Here is a 21,110-nt window from a genome sequence, read left to right as displayed (position 1 = left end):
TGGCTATAGTTTCAGAAAAAGGTGCATTTTACACATATTTTGGTGCAGTGTCTTGACCCATACATACACTTCTGTTTAAAGCGCATTACTTAAATGTTTTTACAAACAATTAAATTATGTAATACAGTACTACTAGTCAGCTAGTTGCAAATTGCATGATGTAAGGAATATCATTTCCGAGTGCAATCCTCCACTTGTTTCAACTGAGAATACCATCTCAACTTACATTTATGAGCATTCATATTACATATATAATCTCACGGTGTATATACTGCAGTCTCTGGGCTCACGACATCCTGGACACCAATATTTTAACGATTTATAAAAGATGAATCACTGTCTGGCCATCTGGGATTTCGGTATGGAGATAAAGGTTAGGATCGTGATTTCAACACACTGTGAGAGTGTATATTAGTACCATTTGTTGTTTGCTTTTGGCATCTGATAAGTGTTTTGGACCTGGAAACAGTGACGTGTGACGTCAGAATTAATGAGCAGATTGGCCTCTGAAAGCATCCAGCACAACTAATTAAACAAAAATATTAAACTATTTTCCCACGACTTGCCGTCCAGAGGGTTGGAGACACTTTATAACACATACTGATATTGATAACTTCCATACTCTTCTAGTCGGAGTGTGTGTCAGCGTGTGAATTCACAGATAAAGCACGAGGTCAAGGTTAGCATGGCACAGTTAGCATCTGCATATAGATGCAGTAACAACATTCTGGGGATAAGCATCTTTAACAAGACATGTTATTTTTGTATCTGTCCCATCAAACAAAGGGTACTGCATATAGAGTGAGGCATACAAACTCAGCTCAAGAGAAGACAGACACGTCAGATACCGATATCGCAATCATAAATCTTGTTGTTCTGTCAATGTAAACAGATAAAAATAACTCACACACACATATCTTATCTCAGATGGCATCAGAGAAGTACGGATCACTCCTCCTTTATGACTGTTGTGACAAACCAAACATAGTCTATAACAGACCAAACTGACACAAATCCAAACCAGAATATCAGGAGAATTGTGGGTGTGGGTATCCTAGCAACACCTTAGCAACACCTTAGCATCGTGCCACGTGCCAAAATGTAACACTTTACAATGTTTCAATTGTTAACATGAACTAATAATGAACAATACTTCTAGAGCATTTATTCATCTTAGTCAGAGGTAATTTTAACTTTTAATACATTATTAAATTCCAAAGTATTTGTAAACATCTGTTAATGCACTCACTGTGATCTAACATGAACAAACAATGAACAGATTAGATTTATACTAACATTACCTAAGCACATCGTGATTAGGAATTTTGTTCTGATGATTAATTGTCATTCAAATAATTGCAATTAACAATTTTGTGTTTTGTATTTGTCACTTTATATTATAGTAAAATGTATAATTAAAATATGCTCATGATTGCCCATATGCCCAAGTGTGTGCGTGCGTGTTAGATGCAATTAATCTATTTGACAGCGCTAATTAATTAGTTATGTATAATAACTATACTCACTATAAATATAAAATAGCAAAAATACTATTTTTTTGGATAGAAAAAACTGCAATTAGATCGAATAACCACAATCAGACAATTAATCAATAACTGCGACAGGCCTAACGCTAACAAAGATTAAGAAATGCTTTAAAAAATATATTGGTCATGTTAGCGAATGCATTCACTAATGTTAACAAATGAGACCTTATTGTAAAGTGTTACCGAAAATGTAAAAATCAAGTGCATTGTAATGACAGCATTCGGATATGATCACTGATCAATGGCAAAGTGAACCAATAACTAACTTTCAGCAAATGACAGAGACAGACTATAAATAAATGGTTTCCATGCGAGTTCACGAAAGTCCAGTGGGAGGACACAGGACAAGTCAATCAGATTGACTGCCAGAGGACAGAGGAATTCCTGCGAGCCGGCAAAACCGAGCAGAAAATCTTTGTCTCGTGGTTTGGCCTGCAAATAAAGTCTCACTATGCCCTGTTATCGCTCCCTTTCCCACAATTCTCTCTGCCTACTATTTGACTAGAGTAATACCAACAGAACAGGTGCAAGTGTGTGCGCGTAATTCCCAGTGTCCTTACGCAAACAGACGCCATTCACTGTTTACACTCTCTGATGGCGCTGATGTGTGCGGTGCGGTCCTCTCGTTCTGTCCCGCGTTTCCCGCAGGTATCTCGGTGTACGAGGCCTGACTGCATTACGTGCCTGAATGCAAAAATGTCAGAATGCAAACACTAGTCAGTCATCGCAGACCGCTTTACCCTCTAATAACAGGCATCCGGGCCTTGCACATGGTTCTTACACTTGGTTTGAACCAACATTATCCATGTTTGCGCAGTGTGAAACCTACTGTTTGCACTGATAAAAACGGTAAAATATTGCCCACAATTGTGGCTTTACGACACACAGACACGTTGTTGTGATATCAAATCAGGCCATCATTTCTCATGTTCCGTCAAAGCGCGGGTCTTTTTGTGTGATATCTCAGGGAAGGGCAGAATCATTGTGGCCAGAGGCTCAATTTTAACCCACCCTGACTTTTGAACAACGGAGACAGTGTACTGGATGTCGAACAACTCTTCCTCACAAACACAGACATTTAAATGACACTCTTACTGAACCTGCACATAAACTTGGAACCAGGACAAATTCATTAAACTGGTGATCTCAAGCATTTCAGAAGATCATGAAGACACACATACAACATACGGTTTAAGAGAGACTGTTGGATGTGGTATTGAGGGATAGAAATGAATTAATTAGGTAAACTAGTTCTGGAGTTGGTAGTGAAACTAGATGGGTAAATGCAAACATAATGATCTAGACAAAGACATTAAAAGTAAAATCCTGTGTATCTTTAAAGGGTTAGTTCACTCAAAAAATGAAAATTCTGTCATCAATTACTCACCCTCATGTCATTCCAAACCTGTAAGACATTCGTTCATCTTCAGAACACAAATGAAGATCGTTTTAATGAAATCGGAGCGCTTTCTGTCCCTCCATTGACAGTCTACGCAACTACCACTTTCAAGCCCCAGAAAGGTGGTAAAGACTAGAGGTCAACCGAATATGAAACAGCGCTGCGTAACCTCACAAGTTTAATTCGTCTAATAAACTGACCTGTATGAGTAGTAATACAGCACTTGCGGGTAGTTCGGTAGAATGAAATGTCCTTATTCCTTTATATCCACGGGACTCATGTGTGGCGTTGATATCGGTCTCTCATTAGCAATCGCGACTGGCTTCATACCACAGTCATGTTAAAAACATCAATGTATTCACTCATCCATAAACATTATTAGATCAATCGGCATGACGACAAGTTCCATAATTCCGCTTATGCGTCATCAACCTACGCCTTTGTTATTGTAAGAAGTTAGCGACCCTTAGTGGCTTAAAATATTACATATTGTAGCTTTAAAGGGGTGGTTGATTATGATTTCACTCTTCTAACTTTAGTTAGTGTGTAATGTTGCTGTTTGACCATAAACAACATCTGCAAAGTTACAAAGCTCAAAGTTCAAAGCAAAGGGAGATATTAGCTTTTGAAGAAATTGCTTTTTAAGGACTACAACAAACGGCTGGTAGGGACTACACGAACTTCCTCCCGGGTTAGTGATATCACAAACCCTAAAATTTACATAAACCGGGAACACGATTTATAGATTATCATGACAGAATATGCTAATCAATGACTAGAAAATAACTCCACATAAGATACATAAATTCATCAACTAACCATTCTGAAATGTTGTCTACATGTTGTCACTTCTTCTTGAGTCTCTCCATCTTTGTCCAACTCCTCTTTGTTTGAACAAAAAAAGACTAAAAGTTTTGGAAATATTCACCGCATGTCTGTGTGGTAATCGAAGCTGCTAAGAACGAGCCGTTGTAGCGCTGCCGTCTGTGCCGGGAGCAGCAGCTCATTTGCATTCAAAGGGACACACACACAAAAACTGTGCGTTTTTGCTCACCCTCAAAAAGTAACAATTTTAACATGCTATATAAAAATATCTGTTGGGTATTTTGAGCTAAAACTTCACATACACACTCTGGGGACATCAAAGACTTATTTTACATCTTGTGAAAAGGGCATTATACCATCCCTTTAATGGCGGGGAAGTGTTGTCTCATAAATGACGGAAAATTCCATCAATGGCAGAGAAAGAGTTAATAGTTCGACTTTGTTAGCTTGTGTGTGTGAACTTAAAATGCGTCTGAACTTAAAATGTGTCTGAAAATATTTACGTCCTTAATGCTGCTGCTGCTGTTTGGATGGTTGTATTAGTATTCTTGCATATCAGTATCAAATTCTTGTGCTTGTCAGTCAGTCAGCCAGACAGTAAAGTTCATGGCTGATGTATGAGCGTGTGCCAAGATCCGCCTGTAGCGCCGCAGCTCCTGGAGGGCAGCATCACCTGATAGCCTTCAACAAATTCCCCAAGTGTAGTAAGCGTAACATACAGGGCAGCAGACCAGAAAACATGCACACAGTAGAAAAACAGACTCTTTGTATGTTGTCATATTTTGGATTCTAAAAACATAACACTTCATAGTTACCATGGGAATGAGCAAATAATAAACAAGTCTTCTGAATGCGCAACCATGTCAACTTAACTACAAATAGGCCTAGATATTAAAATGTGGGCTGGATAAGTGACATTGCCTTCATATTGTGTCCGAAATCTGACCTGGTCAGGGAGTAAAAGGTAATATTTCCTGCTAGGTGCACAAACTTTTACAAAAACAGCGGATGCAGCTTGACAAATACTGTAGTTTTCACTCAGTCGTGACCTCTCCATGATTGTGAGTTTTATCTAGAGAGAGCTCCTCAGGGGAAATAATTTTACCTTGAACTGTTTGAGTAGAGTTGATTTCCGATTGTTTTAATTCAATCTGAGTCAGAGCATCACAGGGCGGATGAAAGACTTTAAAGGGGACATAATGGAAAACAGGATTTTCCTTGCTCCTTTCCTTAAAATAAGAGTCTGATGTACAATGTTGTCATACTTTCAAGTTCACAAATGTAAAGCCCCCTCCCCATCCAGACCTGAAAACTTGCAAAACTATAAAACAAAAAAGATGGTTAAGAGTAGAATATGGCCACTTTAAGCAAAGAAGTCATCTAAAACTTTTAAGGCTTGAATAAAACACTGTACATTCTCATCTTGTTACAGATCTGAGTTTAATAAGCAATATTTTCTATCCTTTTATTCTCAATGCTGTTCAAAGCCTATTCTTAATAAAGCAGTGCCAACATTAATTTCATACCAATAACCTGTAAACTCACTTTCTCATTCATGCTTAGGGATTATGTAATAGCTGGCAAAAAGAGACATGCTGCTCTTTTGATCACAAAAGCTGCAAAAAAAGACGTCAGATGGTAATTTAGAATTAGAATAACAGAGATTGCAACCTTTCAAACTTGCAATGAAATTAGACACTTCTTTCAGGCACTCCACAAAGTGATTCTGAAGACATATATAAAGTAAGTCTATAGTTTATAAAATCACCAAACCTCATTCGAAGGTCGATGTTACTTGTCCTGAGCCATATTATTTTGCTGGTTTTTTTTTTTACTGTATTTCATTTTTCAATTAAAGATAGACTAAACATGTATGCACATTGAACCACATTATTAATTAAGAGTTGATTAATTAGTCCATTTAATTAGTTTATTCGCCAATCATCTCAAAGACCACTTGTCCACAGATCACTGTTTGAGAACCACTGACTGCACTAACCAAACAAACACCAATAATCACCATATAACTGATACAATGAAAACATCCTTTCCCAAAAGAACCATGAAAGAACCATTCATCCATGTGTAATAGACCTCATTTTGCGATGACGCTGATAAATAAACCGATAAAGAGGATGTTTGTGTACTGCTATGTATCACATGGCACTGCTGTGACTCTCTATTTCATGACCACACAAGTTCAAGCCCCTCAGGACAGAGTCATTTTAGAGGCGCAGATCCTCTAATGGCGGATTTCACATGGTGCTGTCAACCCTGTGCATAGGAGGAAATCTTGGCTTTATAGTTGGCTAATTAGATACGGTCACAAGGTAAACTGGTAGCCATTCAGAATCGGAAATGGAACAATAATCAGTAAACTTCTTTTAATTTCCCATTACTAACTCTAAGTCTAAGCTAATATTTGACTTGATCTGATATCAGCATAATCTGATCTGGTTAGGGTCAAGCGCAAAACGTTACTTGGTGAACTCGGAAACGAAGGGAATGTCAACAGGCGACCTTTAGCACAGCATAATAACCATCTCACTCTCCCTGTGGAGCCATTTCAACATTCCAGAAATGGGAATGAGTAAATAAAAAGAATATTAGAACAAGAGACTCATTCACATCTGCAGAAGCCATTGTTGCAATCTAAAAAATTTAATTTCAGACCCATGTCCTTTGTGGGATCGATGACGAGAGAAATGATTACTGAAGTTCATGAGATGAAGCTGAACTTCTGGCCGTAACAAGGACTTGTGACAGTAGATTTGTATCACTGAGCAAAAGTGAACTGAAACAATCAAAGCTTGCATGGATGAAGGAAGGGACGACTGTTTCCTGGAAGGGTATTGCGCAGTCAGGAAAAAGAAACAGTGTGGGTGTGTGTGTAAGACAATGATGTATTACCCCATGAGCCAAAAGACTTTCTCACAAGTTTTGTATGACCAGTCCTTCGCAGACACACACACACACACACTTAAAAACATCTGCCGTCCACTCAGCCGAACTATCAGAGGTTTCCAGGGATACGAACACAAACAGTGGAGATGTATGTTGCGGCCCCACCTCATGCCCTAAGAGAGCAATCAACCTGGGTAAGTCCCCTCCTTCCCTTCCGTCAAATTTCACATATGGTTCTTTTTACCATCTTCAAGGGACTCATATATAGAAAACATCTCAAACACACGATAACATAAACCATGTGTACAAAAGCTTTAAGAAGTAATGGAGCAAACGTGCAATTACATGGGATGATCTTCCGTCTTCACTCTTCGTACGAGACCTCACATCAAGCACTTTGCCAGATTAAGACGTTATAATCAGCCACCTGCTACGAGCAACAAGCTAGAGGTGAAGATTTTCATAGGCGTCCCGAAGGCGCAAACATATATGTGCTAGGCCGTGAACTTGAACTATGACCCTTACAACCACTAGATGAAAGAGTAATTTGTAGGACGAAGGGTTGCTGAGGTGAGTTACGAGCTTTCTTTCCTCTGGGTCTCTTTGTGTTTTCAAAGCACGCTGAATGAATGAAGGAATCACACAGAATTTTCTCCTACGCAGTCGTCTTGTTCTGCTCAGGAATTCACCCCAACTGAAGGGGGGGAAAAAAGGTTTTATTCAGGGGTCCCATCTAAAAAGGCAAGGGAGGCTTCTGAAAGGCTTGTTAAATACTTTGATCTCAGTCCTTTCTGTTCTTGTTTTGAACAGTCAAGCTACAACAAGCAAGTTTAGTCGCAGACAGCCAGTGTAGATGCAACACCATTTCCCGCACAGCTTAGTTTCTGGCCTATTAATTTACACTAGTTTCTCTTAGGTTGGGCTGGGTTGAAGACTGGCTTTTAGACAATAAAAAATAAGCTAGGGCAGGACATGCCAATGCAATAGGCAAGAGGAGAAACTCACAATTGAAAAGCAAATACATTCATGGAGAAGACTGAGAAGACTCAACTAAACTGAAGAGTGGTCCTGAATATCCAAGGTCTGAATTGATCTCTTTAAGATGAAAGGAAACTGTAGTTGAATATTTGCTTTGATGATAATGTATTATGAATGATCTTAACTAGCACTGAAAGCTGTAAGGGTCTTTTCCAATCTGGCAGGTTTGTAATAGAAGACAGTTCAGCTGGAGGAAGTGAATCAAGTCCCCACCGAGGTGGTTATTTCTCCATTTTTTTCTGTGAGAACTGTGGATGCCCCACTGTGTATCAATGCTAAACACCCATCGGCAGGGGTTTGGAAAATTCCGGAGCCCCTGCAAAGTGAGCAGAAGGTCAGCTCCAAGCTGAACCAGCAGTAAAGGCCAAGACAGAGACCAATAGACGTCCGCTCACCCAGCAGCAGGAGCCATCACTTCTCCTGCCAAATCCATTTATGCAGCACCACCTCCTGCCGAAACACCATTCAGCTAGTACCACTGTTCAAGATCAGCCTTCCCAAAAAGATAGAAGGGTTTGTGGTAGTCGCTTTGTCCATTCAAAATTTCAGAAGGAGGACAGCACAACTAAATAGAGTAGCGACAAGGACACTTTCTACTGCTTGTGCGATTGGCCAGTAATGTCTCAGTGGTGATGGGTGTCCACAGTTGGGATGAGGCAAATCGAGAAACAGAATATAAGGAGCCAAACTTCCTGATAGACAAAGGGATCCTGCAGGGTCACAGGCATTCAGCCAGAGCCTGCACTGTCCACTGGGACGACATGCAAAGAGACAGATGCATGAGTAATACGTGACTCAGAACCAACAGTAAATCTTCTAAGTTCTTCTATGGTACAGTGAACTCATTGGGCATGCAGACAAGCTGGCCTCCTTCTAAAAACTTCATTCTTGAGCCTGTACATTTTACGAAAGATCCTGCCCACAAGTATGGAAAACTTTGTTCCTCAGGAAAAGCCTTGACAATGGACCACCAATGTACACAGCTGTCACAGTCAGGGCCGTTGAGGCGGTCCAAGGGGCACGGCAATGCCTTTTTACTGGAGTAGTTTGCGCTCAAGTCATATGGATAGTATCCCTCTTTGTGTGTTGATATAAGACTAAAGGTCACTCCTTCCAGCTGTTTCCTTCCACACCCCATGGAGTGAGGGAGTAATGAATAAGTACAGACCGCTCAGGGAGGATGGTACTGATTGCTCAGGGAATCGATGCACTGCTGCTAACTGTAAACACACACACGTGAAGCATGACAGGCAAGTCATTTGTAGCAAGTTTTAAAGAACAAATTGAGGATGTGACCTAAGAAATGGGAGGAAAGAGTTTTAGAATTGCATCACTGCAGTGAAAGAGCTGAGGTGATCCAGACAGGTTTGTAAAATGTTTCCTCTCTGCAAAAGTAGCTCATCACAAATCATGTCAACTGAAGCATGAAGATATCACCTAAGTATCTGCTCATAAAATGTGCTGGGTGTGGATCCCACATGCCTCAAAGGCTAAGAGAATGAAATATAATCCTGTGCTGGGGGAATGTTTTTTTTTTTTTTTTTTTTTTCGTTGAATCTACGCCGAGTCAAATCACCTAGCTCTCTTCAACAGGCCATTTCAGGCCAGGTTTGAGGCACAAGAAAACGTGTCACAAAATGTAAGCATCAATGTGCAAAAAAATTAAATAAAAAATAAACTGTCACAAAGAAATGAACAATGTAATAGACAATGACACACCGGACATACTACACACTCAGCTTATACAAAGAAAGTACATATAACAGGCCTCTATTATTTTTTCATACAACAGCAGATTATATAAATTATACATCTTTACTATATAAATCATTTTAACCTTTAGGGTTTGATCATATTTAGCTAACATTTGAGGATTATTTGGTCCCCAAAGTACTTCCACACACAGGTTCAAGACCGTATTCTTTTACATTATTTCATTTCCTAGCCTTTTATCCCCTTTCTCACACACATGTAACTGTATAAACAGGGTACAGGCCTACCCACCTGGAAAAAATGTTTTTGCCATTAAGAAAACCTAAGATCAAGAGACAGAATGTGAGACATGAGGAGTGTGAGCTTTTTTAAAAGTGAGGCAGCGTGTGTCTGAATTTACTGGTCACTGGTAAACCAATAAAAGAACTTCCAGACTGTCTCGCTTCTTAGCAGTGACCAGTGGGGAGAAAATCACTATGATCTCAGTTTCTTTTTCATTTCTCTTTCTCCCTTTCTCTGTTTAAGGCATCATCTCTCTCTCTCTCTCTCTCTCTCTCTCATTCCTGCGTAGTGTACGGATTGTGTGAGCTCAGAACTGGTGGATGACTCTCATATTTCCATGTTTTTTTTTTCCTTCTCTTTTTGTCCCTGAAATGGACTTACAACAGACACAAGGAGATATTAAACACTACTGTGTGTCCATTAGGTTTGGTGACGGTCAGTGGAAAGATCTTCTAAGGGCAGCCTGCAGAATTAAACTTTCCCCCAAAGAACAACCTATACTGACATCAATATCTACAGCACAGACCTTAGAGTAGACCGCATTTAATTTGACGTGAAAAATACGCGTGGTTACTGACAAGAATATATCGTTTTTTGTTTGCTTGTAAAATCCCTATTTTTTCCTCCTTGTTCCTCTTGGTACAGAATGAATATTTGGACAGGACGTCCTGACTGCATAGTCTTGTTATCCCTCTGTTTTCATTGCCCCTGCTCCCTCCATCTCCTCTTATTCCTCACTGCTGCCATCCCTCCATCCAGTACTAATGCCTCTCTTCTTCCACCTCACTGACTCCCAGCACTTGTTTGTCCTTGCTCTTTGTTCGACAGGAGTGGAGAGGGCGGAGGGGTTCAGGCCCCCTTTAGAGAGCCCCTCTCTGTCTCCAATGACGGACAGTGCAATATTCTCCCTGCCCCACCCACATATGGAAAAATAAACAAGTGTCCACATGTAGCCACGGAATGTTAATGGTTTCCATAACTCTGCTCCCCACCTGCCAAAATGCAAGCAAGTCCATAATACAGATCCTGACATATTGCATTATACACTGAATCTCCAGAGTTAAGAGTCCTGAAGCAAACTAAAGAAGACTTCTTTGCAATCAATTTGAATGGTCTGGCAGTTCAACCAATGGACTACCTTTTTGCTGAACAATAGAGGACAGACAAGAGTGGAGCCTGCGTCCAACCAAGCCACACTACTGTTGTGTTTATTACATAAACAGGACTGTTTACTCACACAATGTCCATCAGATGTGTCCCTGTAATGAGGTCTAGCCTCAAGACAGTTTGCATGATCTCCTTCACATGGGGTCTCTCAGACACTGGGTGGTCCAGCAGACTCAATATTGAGTTTTAAAGCAGTGTTCCCTTTCTTTCATGACTTCAGCATTCAAGAGCTCTTCATGAGCCTGAGGGCGCATTACTTAGGAATTTCGAATGGCTACGTCTAGGGTTTGTGTGACTACTCAGTTTTAGTCAACTAGTAGTCCAAAAAGTAGATGGGATGTGCAAAATTGCCACTTTTCATAAACGATTAGTCTGTAGTTAGAAATCCCTATAAATTAGGCCACGTCATGTCCACCAGACCCAAATGCAACCCTAAGCTCATGAGTCCACACTTTCGTGACGTAATGCTGCTTTGACGGTGGGATAGAAGTGCAAAGGGGGCGCGCGAGCACCCTTCTGAAGCCTAAAATGACAAATGGGACACTCTACGGACTTGTGGACTTAACAGGCAAGCGGCAGCCATTGTAAGTCCACAAGACTGTAAGTGCACATGAAGTGTGCCATTTGGGACAGGGCCCGGATGGGAGTTTCTTATGGATATATGGATGTTCAATAAGAGAACTAACAAATAAAAAGGCTATATAACTACAACCTTTTATTGCACGTATATAAATAAAACAAAATGGCTTAAAAGTGCATACCTGGATGCAGAATATTGAGCTTCAAATGTAGCCAGAGAGGCAATCTATATACTGTGGGTGCGATAAATCTAGTTCAAGGCAGTTTGTTTAGCCTTTTTTCCTACTCTTAACAGTTTAAAGCAGTAATCAGTCTGACTGCAGTGCTCTGAGAAACACCCTGGAGCGAGTAACACACCATATAAACAGACTTCAGAAAAAATACTGTCCTTTAAATCTCTTCACAAATTAACTTGTGGATCCTGCATAATAACATGAATTTGATGTATGCCGGGACACAGTTTGTGGAGCACAGTAGAACCAATCAACTAGTCTGTGCAACCACAAACTTTTTCGAGTAGAAAACTTGACATGCTAGCAAAATAACATGGTCATTTCTAGTTTGGACATTTGAAATGATGCTTTGGTGACAATAGATTCTGTTTGCTCTGCTGATCTTGTTTTCTGTGATGCTCTAGAGAGGGACACCCAAACTCACGCTGGGTAATAGTTTAGTTTTCCAGAACTCTGTGTTATTCTCCCCTCTCGCTTGTTCCAGCTGCAGAGGAAATGACAATGCTCGGAAAAAAAACAACAGCCGGTGCAAATCATAACCTCCGCATCTCTCTACAGCTGGTACATCTTGAGTACGGGGTGCTTCCTCGACTGTGAAAGGGGTCCTGACCCTGAAATCCAATCCGTAACAATATAACGCAATAAAATATTGAGTAACAAACACTCACATGGGGTGGTCAGATGCTTGTTTCAGGAATCCTTTCAGGCTTCTTGAAGAAAGACAAACACTATGACGACAACTAAAAGCAGGATTACGATTTGAATGGGATAAAGCCGGGATACAAAAAGATGGAGATTAGGAGAGTGGCTCAAAGTAATGCATTTGTTAACAGGATCAGAGCAAGTCAGCAATTTGTTTTCCATCACACAAGGAAACACAGAAGTCCGTGTGTGTGTGTGTGATATTAATATACAGATACAACATTTCTGGCCGTTATTACTAAGCCGATCATTATTTTCATGTTACAGCCAATAACCGATTATTAGCCATTCTTAAATGCTACATTATTTTGTGTAAATAAATATTGCACTAAAATTTCAAGTCGCAATGTAACGTAGCCTAAGTAACAACAGATCTTTTTGTCCGTATTGTGATGTACAGTACATCCAAGTAAAAAAGTTAGAGCGGAGACTTGGTTCTGTCCATTGGTTGTTGATTGGATGAAGGCAGATCCAAAAAATTAAACGTGCATTGATGAATTCAACGACTCAATTGTAATTTGCAGTTACTAGGGGTGTGACGAGGCACTTAGCTCACGAGAGGAGATGAGACACGAGATTGGGTTCACGAGAACGAGACAAGCCGAGATTTTTGCACACCATTTTTAAAAAGTTCGCAATGACTAGAAAAATAGTCTGCAGGTGTATTTTGAAAGGTTTTAACTAATCATCTTGTAATGAATGTCATTTCAGTCCAACTTTCTGAGTATGAATTATCATATGCATTGAAAGACAACAATATACAAGCACTGAAAAAGGTTTTACCACAAACTCAGCTGACCGGCTTCTCTCCTGTACGATTTCACATGAGTAACATAACACTGTTTTCTCTTAGTCTTATTAAGTGCAAACAACAAGTGCAACCATAATCAAAGTACTCTCTCAATATCAAAGTGTAAATAGAGACCAAATCTTTCTTCAAGCATGAGATGAGAGATGGTTACAACAGCACAGACCAGCCTAAGACAGCTTTCGTATTGGGAGATGTTCGCGTATCAGGAAGCCACTTTCAAAATGTGCGGTATTAAAATTACGTTTGAATGTGCGTTTGCGTTTTACTTTCGCTTTCACGCGTACTCTGTGAATAGGGAGCGGCGGTGCTGAGCGCGCATTCTACAAGATGAGATATTTATCAGATGCTTAGGCTCTGTAGTGCAACGAATCCTCCGCCATTGTCTCGTCAGTCATCTCACTCTCGTCACGTGATCAGTGAACTCTGATTCCTGCTGCACTGTGTGCGACTCTGCAGCTCGTGTTGGATGAGCTGGATGGAATTGAAGCGACCGGTCTCCAACTGAATTAAATGTTTTCTATTTCTATAAATAGTCATGTAAATGTAGCGGTGGCATATTCTACGCTATTTTCACCCTCACACTCCATCATGTCAATATCGCGACACAGCTTTTCACCTTGACGAGGTGGTCAAGGTGATCTCGTCACACCCCTAACAGTTACTGATATTAATTTTAAGTTTTTCAAAAGATAACATTTATCATTGTTATTAATTTATTAGTGTTGTTAAAGATTAACTTTAAGTAAATGTTAGATAATGGAAACGGTAACCTGTATATGTAAAAATGGAAGAAATGAGCATGAACATTTCCATTTCCAATATCAACTGATACCATTACACTGATACAATATCTCTCTAAATACATCCAAATATATTGCTAATCTCTAGTTTTTAAAATCCAATTAAAGTTGTTCTAGTTTGAAAGTGTATGACGTTCCTGAGAGACAAAGAAAGATAGAGGAGAGGTGGGTTGACGGGAGACAGGATAGGGAATATTGCTTTACGTGTTCTGGCCTTGTGGTTTCTGGATAACAATGGATATTCCATTTCCCTCCCTGAAGAATACAGCCGGCTACAGAGGCCCAAAGCTCAGCTTAAAACCTTTTTGTCATGACTTCATCGCTTCGCTCTCCCACCCTCTTTCTCGCCTCTCTTAGTTCCGACTTTCCCTCTGCACTCACAATTCGGTCTCTCTGTCCCCCTGTGGTGATGGTTCACATGCCGTATGTGTGGCCTCATGGCCTGACAATTCCTGTCCCCTTTTTTTCCTCTCAACGCAGCCGCAGGGCCTGGGGCCAGTCCGCTGCTCTGTCATGAAAAACATCACATGGATATTGAACACACACATGGCCCACAAAGTTTCCTGATTTTAGGGTTTTCAGAGTTGCCACGATGATTTGCAATCAGAGGCTTAAGTTTTTTATTGATCAAAATCAAATCTTGGAAGAGAAGCTTGATTTATGATTTGGCATCATTTACTGCATAACACTCACGTCATTCCAAACCTGTATGTTTTTTGTTTAATCTGCAGAACACAAAAGAAGATACGAGTGTTTTTCATCCATTCAATTAGAGTCAATGGGGTCCAAAACTAGATGTTTTAGACCCCATTGACCTTCATTGTAAGGACAAATACATTTGAAACATTCTTCAAAATATCTTTTTTTTCTAGTTAATTTGGAGGCAGATCTATTTCTTCCTCGGATCAAATCCACAATCTATGGAGATCCGTGAAGCAGACCAGATGTGGTGCTTTCTGAAAAGATTCGTTCCCTGGATCTGTCACGATATCACTGTCAGCACCGAATCAGACCTGGCATTCTGTGTCAGATAGCAAATCTGGAAGGAAATGAGACTTTGAAGGGTTGAATGGAGGAATGCGAGTGGCGTGAGAGTGGGACGGGCCGAAAGGGAGTCGGATCAGATCCCCTCGTACACCCAAAGCGATAGTCTTTTTCCAGGTGTGTTTCTAACGTCTTGGATTAAATACAATATTGGAAACACAGAACAATCTGGACAGCAGATGGATACTGGGATGTAAAGATTGCATATATTTCTCAAAATATCGGTTATCAACCGATATTACAGATTTTGAATTTATCGTATTGGTAATGATCATTTCCTGATTTTTATTTAGATTATCTTCTTAAGTTTAACCCTCACTTAAGGTTTATCTTCATAAATGCTTATAATTTTATAACACTTAAATATAAACTTTAGCTAATTTCAAAACCAAAAATAAATGTTCATACAATGTTGTTATTGAAAATGACTGATTTATTTATTTATTACTTTTTTTTGTTTTATTCTTAAATTTATTTAGACAAAAGACTATAGAATTTAAATATCACCATATTTATTGGCTATCGGTCATACTATGAAAAGAATTATCGTCCAGAGTTAAAGAGCAAAAACAAAAACATAGGAAGGTTGCATTACGTAAATCTCTAGGCCTACCTAAAAGAACTGTATATTGCTGCAAGGAAACACTGATTACCTTCTACATCACCATAGTCCTCCAAATGAGCTCCAAGTGAAACCAGACCCACATACATATATCCTCATGGGTCAATCCCTCTTACTGCCAAATCAGGCTACGCCACCCGAAATCAATCAGAATCCGGCCCAATGACACAAAAATAACTTCAGCGTGTTCATAAACAAACTCTTTCTGAGCATAAAAGTCTTCTTTTTTTTTCTGCTTTTCTTTGATTGTTGAAAGCATGTCACATCTACATCACTGCAGAAGAATGCCGTGGGTCCCGGCCCGTGAGCCCAGACCCAACCCGAATACATTTGGTTCAGTTTATCATGAAGCCTGACTCCACATTACTCAATCTGTCTCACACAAACACCATTAGTCTACACACTCTGGGGGCTACAGGCCGCCAAGACACATACGAGGTCGCACAGACACACAGCCACACACAAGCATTTGTTACATGCACACCTGCGAGTACAGAGGGAGAGGGTTTGTTTTATTTTAAAGCCAAGTGATCAGATGACTAAAGGATGGCAAAGGCTGAGTGAAGGGAATGTTACATGACATCATTTACACTCTGTCAATGCTGCATGCATGAATTTTACCATCAGTCACATGACTTCTCAGGCTAGGATCTGTCCAGAATAGGGAAATATTTGATCACAGACTTTTTTAATTCTTTAAACAAATTTTTAAGAAAAGGTCTTTAGTTATGTCACAGCTACAAACCATGATTTGATAGTTACTAGATTGTGGCAGACGGAATGAGGGGGAGGGGCATTCTGCTTCTAGAGAGCATGTGATTGGACAAAATAAGTGAGTGTAGGATGAGTCATCAATAGAGATCAAAATCTTACTGAGCCCAAACTGTTCTGATTTGCCAGAAGATAAAAACTCTAAATAGTAAAATGCATATTAACTACCATTCGAGGCTCTAGCATAATGATTACTAACAGACATGGACTAAAATCCACAAAACTTTAAATATAAGCACATAAAGATAAACATCAGATCATGCGCTAACCTCTAAACCACGTCTCCGACAAACCAGACCAGACCCCCAAGACCCACATCCGAACTAAAACCAGACCACAGCTAGACCACCAGACCCAAACCAAGATTAAACACCTCAAGACCCAGATACCAAGAACTACTGTAGCCCAAAAACCTAGACCAAGACTAGACACAGACCCAGAATAAGACCAAACCCCAAGACTTGACTTCGAGACCCAGATCAAGAACCTGACTTGTCCATTTTATTGAGCCAAAAATTAGAAAATGACTTGACCAAAATGCGATAAACACGAAATATCTTGGAGCAAAAATGAGGCATTATTTATGACATTGAAAGTAGTGTTGAAAATATCACCTAATATCATAGTACTACAGAGATCTAAAGAACTTATGATTTACAGCTCTTATAGTGCCAGTGTGGATTTCAGATCCCAGTTTACAGAACAAAAGTAATAATGTCAAGTAATTTACTGCAAGCGTTGAAACCACAGGCGACTGGATATTGTCTGGCTTTTGGCAAAATGCAAAATTTCTCTTGAAGTGTAGCTTATAAATCTCTTGGGACGGTCGTCAGGAATTTCAGTAATGGGGAAAAGCGGCACTCACTCCAGTTTATTGACTCTTTAATGACATCTGTGCACATATCCGAGTAGCTCTTGGGATTCTGGGATGCGTGGGTGGAGCTTGTGAAGCTGAGTGACAGCATCTTTTCACACTGTAAACGGGATAAAAGAATGATTTATGGTTAGACTGAGGACACAGGAGCTGGCTCTCCCGCTTTCCCATTGCTTGACAGGTTGGCCGTCAAATAGTGCAAAAGCTTGTTCGTGATTATACACCTTGACAACGGTTCACACGCTTATATACACCTTGACAACGGTCATATTTTGTGGTTTTGTTTTCTCCAAATAATCAAGTCTCTACACTAATAGATCCGAAAATACTTGTGTCATTGTGAAACTGGAAACAATAAATATTTTCTAATATGATGTAAAAAAAAAAGAAAAAAGAAGGGTCCTTTTAAATTTATCACAATGTTTATGGTGTTGTATGATTTCAAAGCAGCAGTAAGTGACTTATTTTTGGAATACCAGGCATAACATTTTCTAACCACTGGACGGATATTGCAAAAAAAGCTGTCCTGGGAAATTGTATTGGTATCAGTGTTTGGGGCAAGATTACATGCTCCGGCAGTACGGCAAGTAAATGTTTTTCCAATAAAAAGACTGTGTACCTAAAAATAATGGAAATAAATGTCTTTCAACTGAGTTATTCTATCAGGCTGCATGCAAAAACTAACATACAACACCAACCAATATAGTCTGATTCACAAACAAATGACTATATAAGACTATAAACCAGTTCTTTTTAGTGACTCAAATCATACAGAACGACCAGTATAGTCCGAATTCTCAAAACAAATGACTCCTATGAACCAATCCTTTTAACGAATAGTTCAAAAAGACAAGTTACTGGTTTGAATCGGTCTGACACAATGCCCTGAATAACTAACTTTAGAAGAGAGAGACATTTTTTTTCATATGCAAGTAAAATAATATTATAACTGAAATATACCCAAATGAATCAGAATCAAATCAAACCTTTATGAATACCCAGCTCTACAATTCAGGATTCTTCCTAGTAAACATACAGGGCATGAGATTTATAAAGAGGTCAGCGGCAATCATGTGGACTGGTGTGGTTTTCACAGCATTTCATCTATGAACGGGACGCATTCATCTGGAAACACAGAGCATAATGGGCCGAAGGCCCTGCGAGCAACCTGCTTTTATGCCCACTTAAGATCACGTCAGTAAACAAAAACATATGAAAGAAACTCACCCGCTGACTGCCATACTCAAATCCTTGCATGCTGCCTTCAGGCAAAGAGTGTTAGGAGAAGTGAAATGACATGGCAGGGCCTTGTTTCAGCATCAGTTTACATCAAACACACTTAACGCACCTTCGCTAACCAATACACACACAAAAAGTCGGCCCTTAGGCAAAGTAGCTCCTTTTGCTATTAAACTGAAGCACGTTGTCCACACCCTGACCTGCACAAAGATCTATCCATCAAGGTTTTTCTCCAAGACGTCTAAGGAAGAGAGAGCTTTGCTGAGGCAAGTCTATCTGACTTTGATTCGGAGTTGGATTCGGGCCCAGGGTCGCTGCCTTGTACGCTAATGAGTTATTTATTAGCCCGACTGCAAGATGACAGCTCTGAGAATTCAACAATATACGAACAACGCACCTCCACCGCTAAGATCCAGGAGCTCATATGTACACTCGATCTGAAGGGATAGTGAAATAAAAAATGAAAGTGAAATTAAAAGAAAGTTGGTAGAGAGTACCAAAAGGTATGTGTTTCTCAGGGGAATGCAAACCTTTTGAGAGAATGCAAAAATTTTGCGACCAAAAATCCACATTTCTTGGAGGAATGAAAGTTTTGAGAGAACGCAAAAGTTTGGCGAGCCAATGCAAAAGCAATTATCTGAAGAGAAACGCATGCAAAAATGCAAACTTATCAGGACAGTGGTGCTTGGCAAGGCGACTGCATTGCCGCTCAGGTCCAAAATAAATGTAGAGGAATGCACCTCAAAAATGCAGAGGAGATAAAGGCACACTAACCTCAGCACAGAAGAAAAATCGCAACAGACAGAAAAATTCACCTGCTCGAATTCCAGGACTTCCTGTTCTCAAGGTTTTGTCTCTCCTCTCACTTCTCAAACTCAACGCATAAAAATTCCAGAGTTCCTACATGGGCTCTCCAGTCTCCACTGGAGAAGATACCACAATACTCATCTCGCACGGTTAGGAGAGACTGATAGAGAGAGAGAGGCAGAAACAGAAAGAGAGAGAGAAAGAAACACACACACATAAGGGAGGGATCTCTGATTAAAATTCTCCTGGCACATTGTCGAAGGCCGTTGCAGCAATAAAGCCCTGCTGGCTGGCTTTTGTTCAAGTTTAAGGCTGTAGTCTTTTTTCACTCCGATTCTGTCTCTTTTGGTCTTCTGGCAGTCTTTTCTGGAGCCGAAGGGAGGTGCAGGGATGCAAAATGAAAAACTACCAGGGTAAGAAAAAAAGATAGCCCCCTCCTCTCTTCCCCACACTCTTGTCTTCTCACTTTCTTCAGTTGTGGTATTCATTGGTCTCTGAAGGGTTACCCTGTCCGAACAATGCCCAGCATCAGACCGCAACAAAGCCGAAGCAGCTTTCAAACCGTCTTACAAAGGTACACGGCCTTCAAAGCTGAAAGACTGCCAAGAGTTTGCATTGTAGATTCACAATCAGAAATGGGGAACTAACATGGACAGAGATAAACCTGGCCAATTTTAGCATTATATCCACTCCGGATACCAATATTGCGATTCTGGTCGATACCGATTGGCCGATAATTGGTATGGCTGATAACTGGACAATATAAAAAATTCTAAACTACTTTGTCTAAATTAATTTACAAAACAATCCCCAGAACTTGAAAATGTAGGCAACACGAAATTAAAATGTTTAGCATGATTGGCTAAATATTACATTCAACAATGTTCGTTTTTTATTTTATTATTAATTCTAAGTGAGTGTTAGATTACGGCAACGGTCATTTAAATGTGAAAATTAAATATCTAATACAGACTGATACAGATAAATACATTAAAAAAAAGAAAAAAAAAGAAATCAGTAATATTTGGCCAATAACCGATATGGTACCAATATATTTTGCATACCTGGTTACAAAATCTACAAACAACCTTTTATGTATTTTGAATAAATAATGTACTAAATACATGTTCATTACATCTCATTTGTGGTATAATCAGCCAACCCACAACCCAAACAACCCACTCTTGTGGTCTTCATAAACTCACCTCCATTAAAACCGAACTCAACACGTCTCTCTGGAGTTGGTTAATGCCCCACGTGTGAGTTGAAACCAGAAGTGCAACAAATTTTACTCCAGTGTCGGTGGTAATTGTAAAGAAGCTCTTGACAGTGCAAGGCTAGTTTCTCCTGCAACATTTTTTTCAGAACAAAAAGTGGGGCTCCCAATTGGTTGTATCATCTTAATGGGTTTTTAGTATTGTTAAACGGTTGTCCCAGGGTCAATTTGTTAACTAAAGAGGCACAAAGAGAGTGACACTGAATTAGCATTTGAATAACTAGGCCTATACACTATTCTGCTGAGTAAGTCATCGATAAATGTGTCTAGTTTGTCTCAAAAGCTCCTGTTGGAGTCTGTTAGACGAAAGCAAGTGCTGTAGATGTAAACAAAATTTAAAAAAAATGTCGACGATCATCTTAAATGGGACAACCTAATATAAGCAAAACATCCAAATAGAGCTCTTTCCTTCATAACCGGTGGTTCCTGATGTCTTTTTAATTGCTGAGTGAACTGCCGAGCTCTGCTAGGGAGCGC

General features: G+C 39.8%; 1 protein-coding gene and 1 long non-coding RNA gene across 6 annotated transcripts in view; one reads left to right on the top strand and one right to left on the bottom strand.

The window, feature by feature from the left end:
* add3a (adducin 3 (gamma) a) overlaps window positions 1–21,110 on the bottom strand; it is a 100,500-nt gene that overhangs the window by 37,819 nt on the left and 41,571 nt on the right. Inside the window, exon 1 of one of the 5 annotated variants that reach the window (XM_084416691.1) lies at window positions 19,366–19,504. The exons of 3 other annotated variants lie outside the window; for them this stretch is intronic. The gene's annotated coding sequence lies outside the window, so the exon portion shown is untranslated. Of the gene's footprint in view, window positions 1–19,365; window positions 19,505–21,110 lie in introns of those variants that run through there. One more of the 5 variants, XM_084416688.1, reaches the window with a different exon arrangement.
* The window catches only part of LOC311295378, a 51,090-nt gene continuing 35,603 nt past the window's right edge, over window positions 5,624–21,110 (top strand). The window contains exon 1 of the long non-coding RNA XR_014628322.1: window positions 5,624–6,869. This is a non-coding gene — a long non-coding RNA (uncharacterized lncRNA). The remainder of the gene's footprint in view (window positions 6,870–21,110) is intronic.

The sequence above is a fragment of the Rutilus rutilus genome (genome assembly GCF_951802725.1).
Source record: "Rutilus rutilus genome assembly, chromosome: 8".
Lineage (NCBI taxonomy): Eukaryota > Metazoa > Chordata > Actinopteri > Cypriniformes > Leuciscidae > Rutilus > Rutilus rutilus.
The sequence above is the reverse complement of the archived record's forward strand: the minus strand, read 5'-3'. Positions and strand labels throughout refer to the sequence as shown.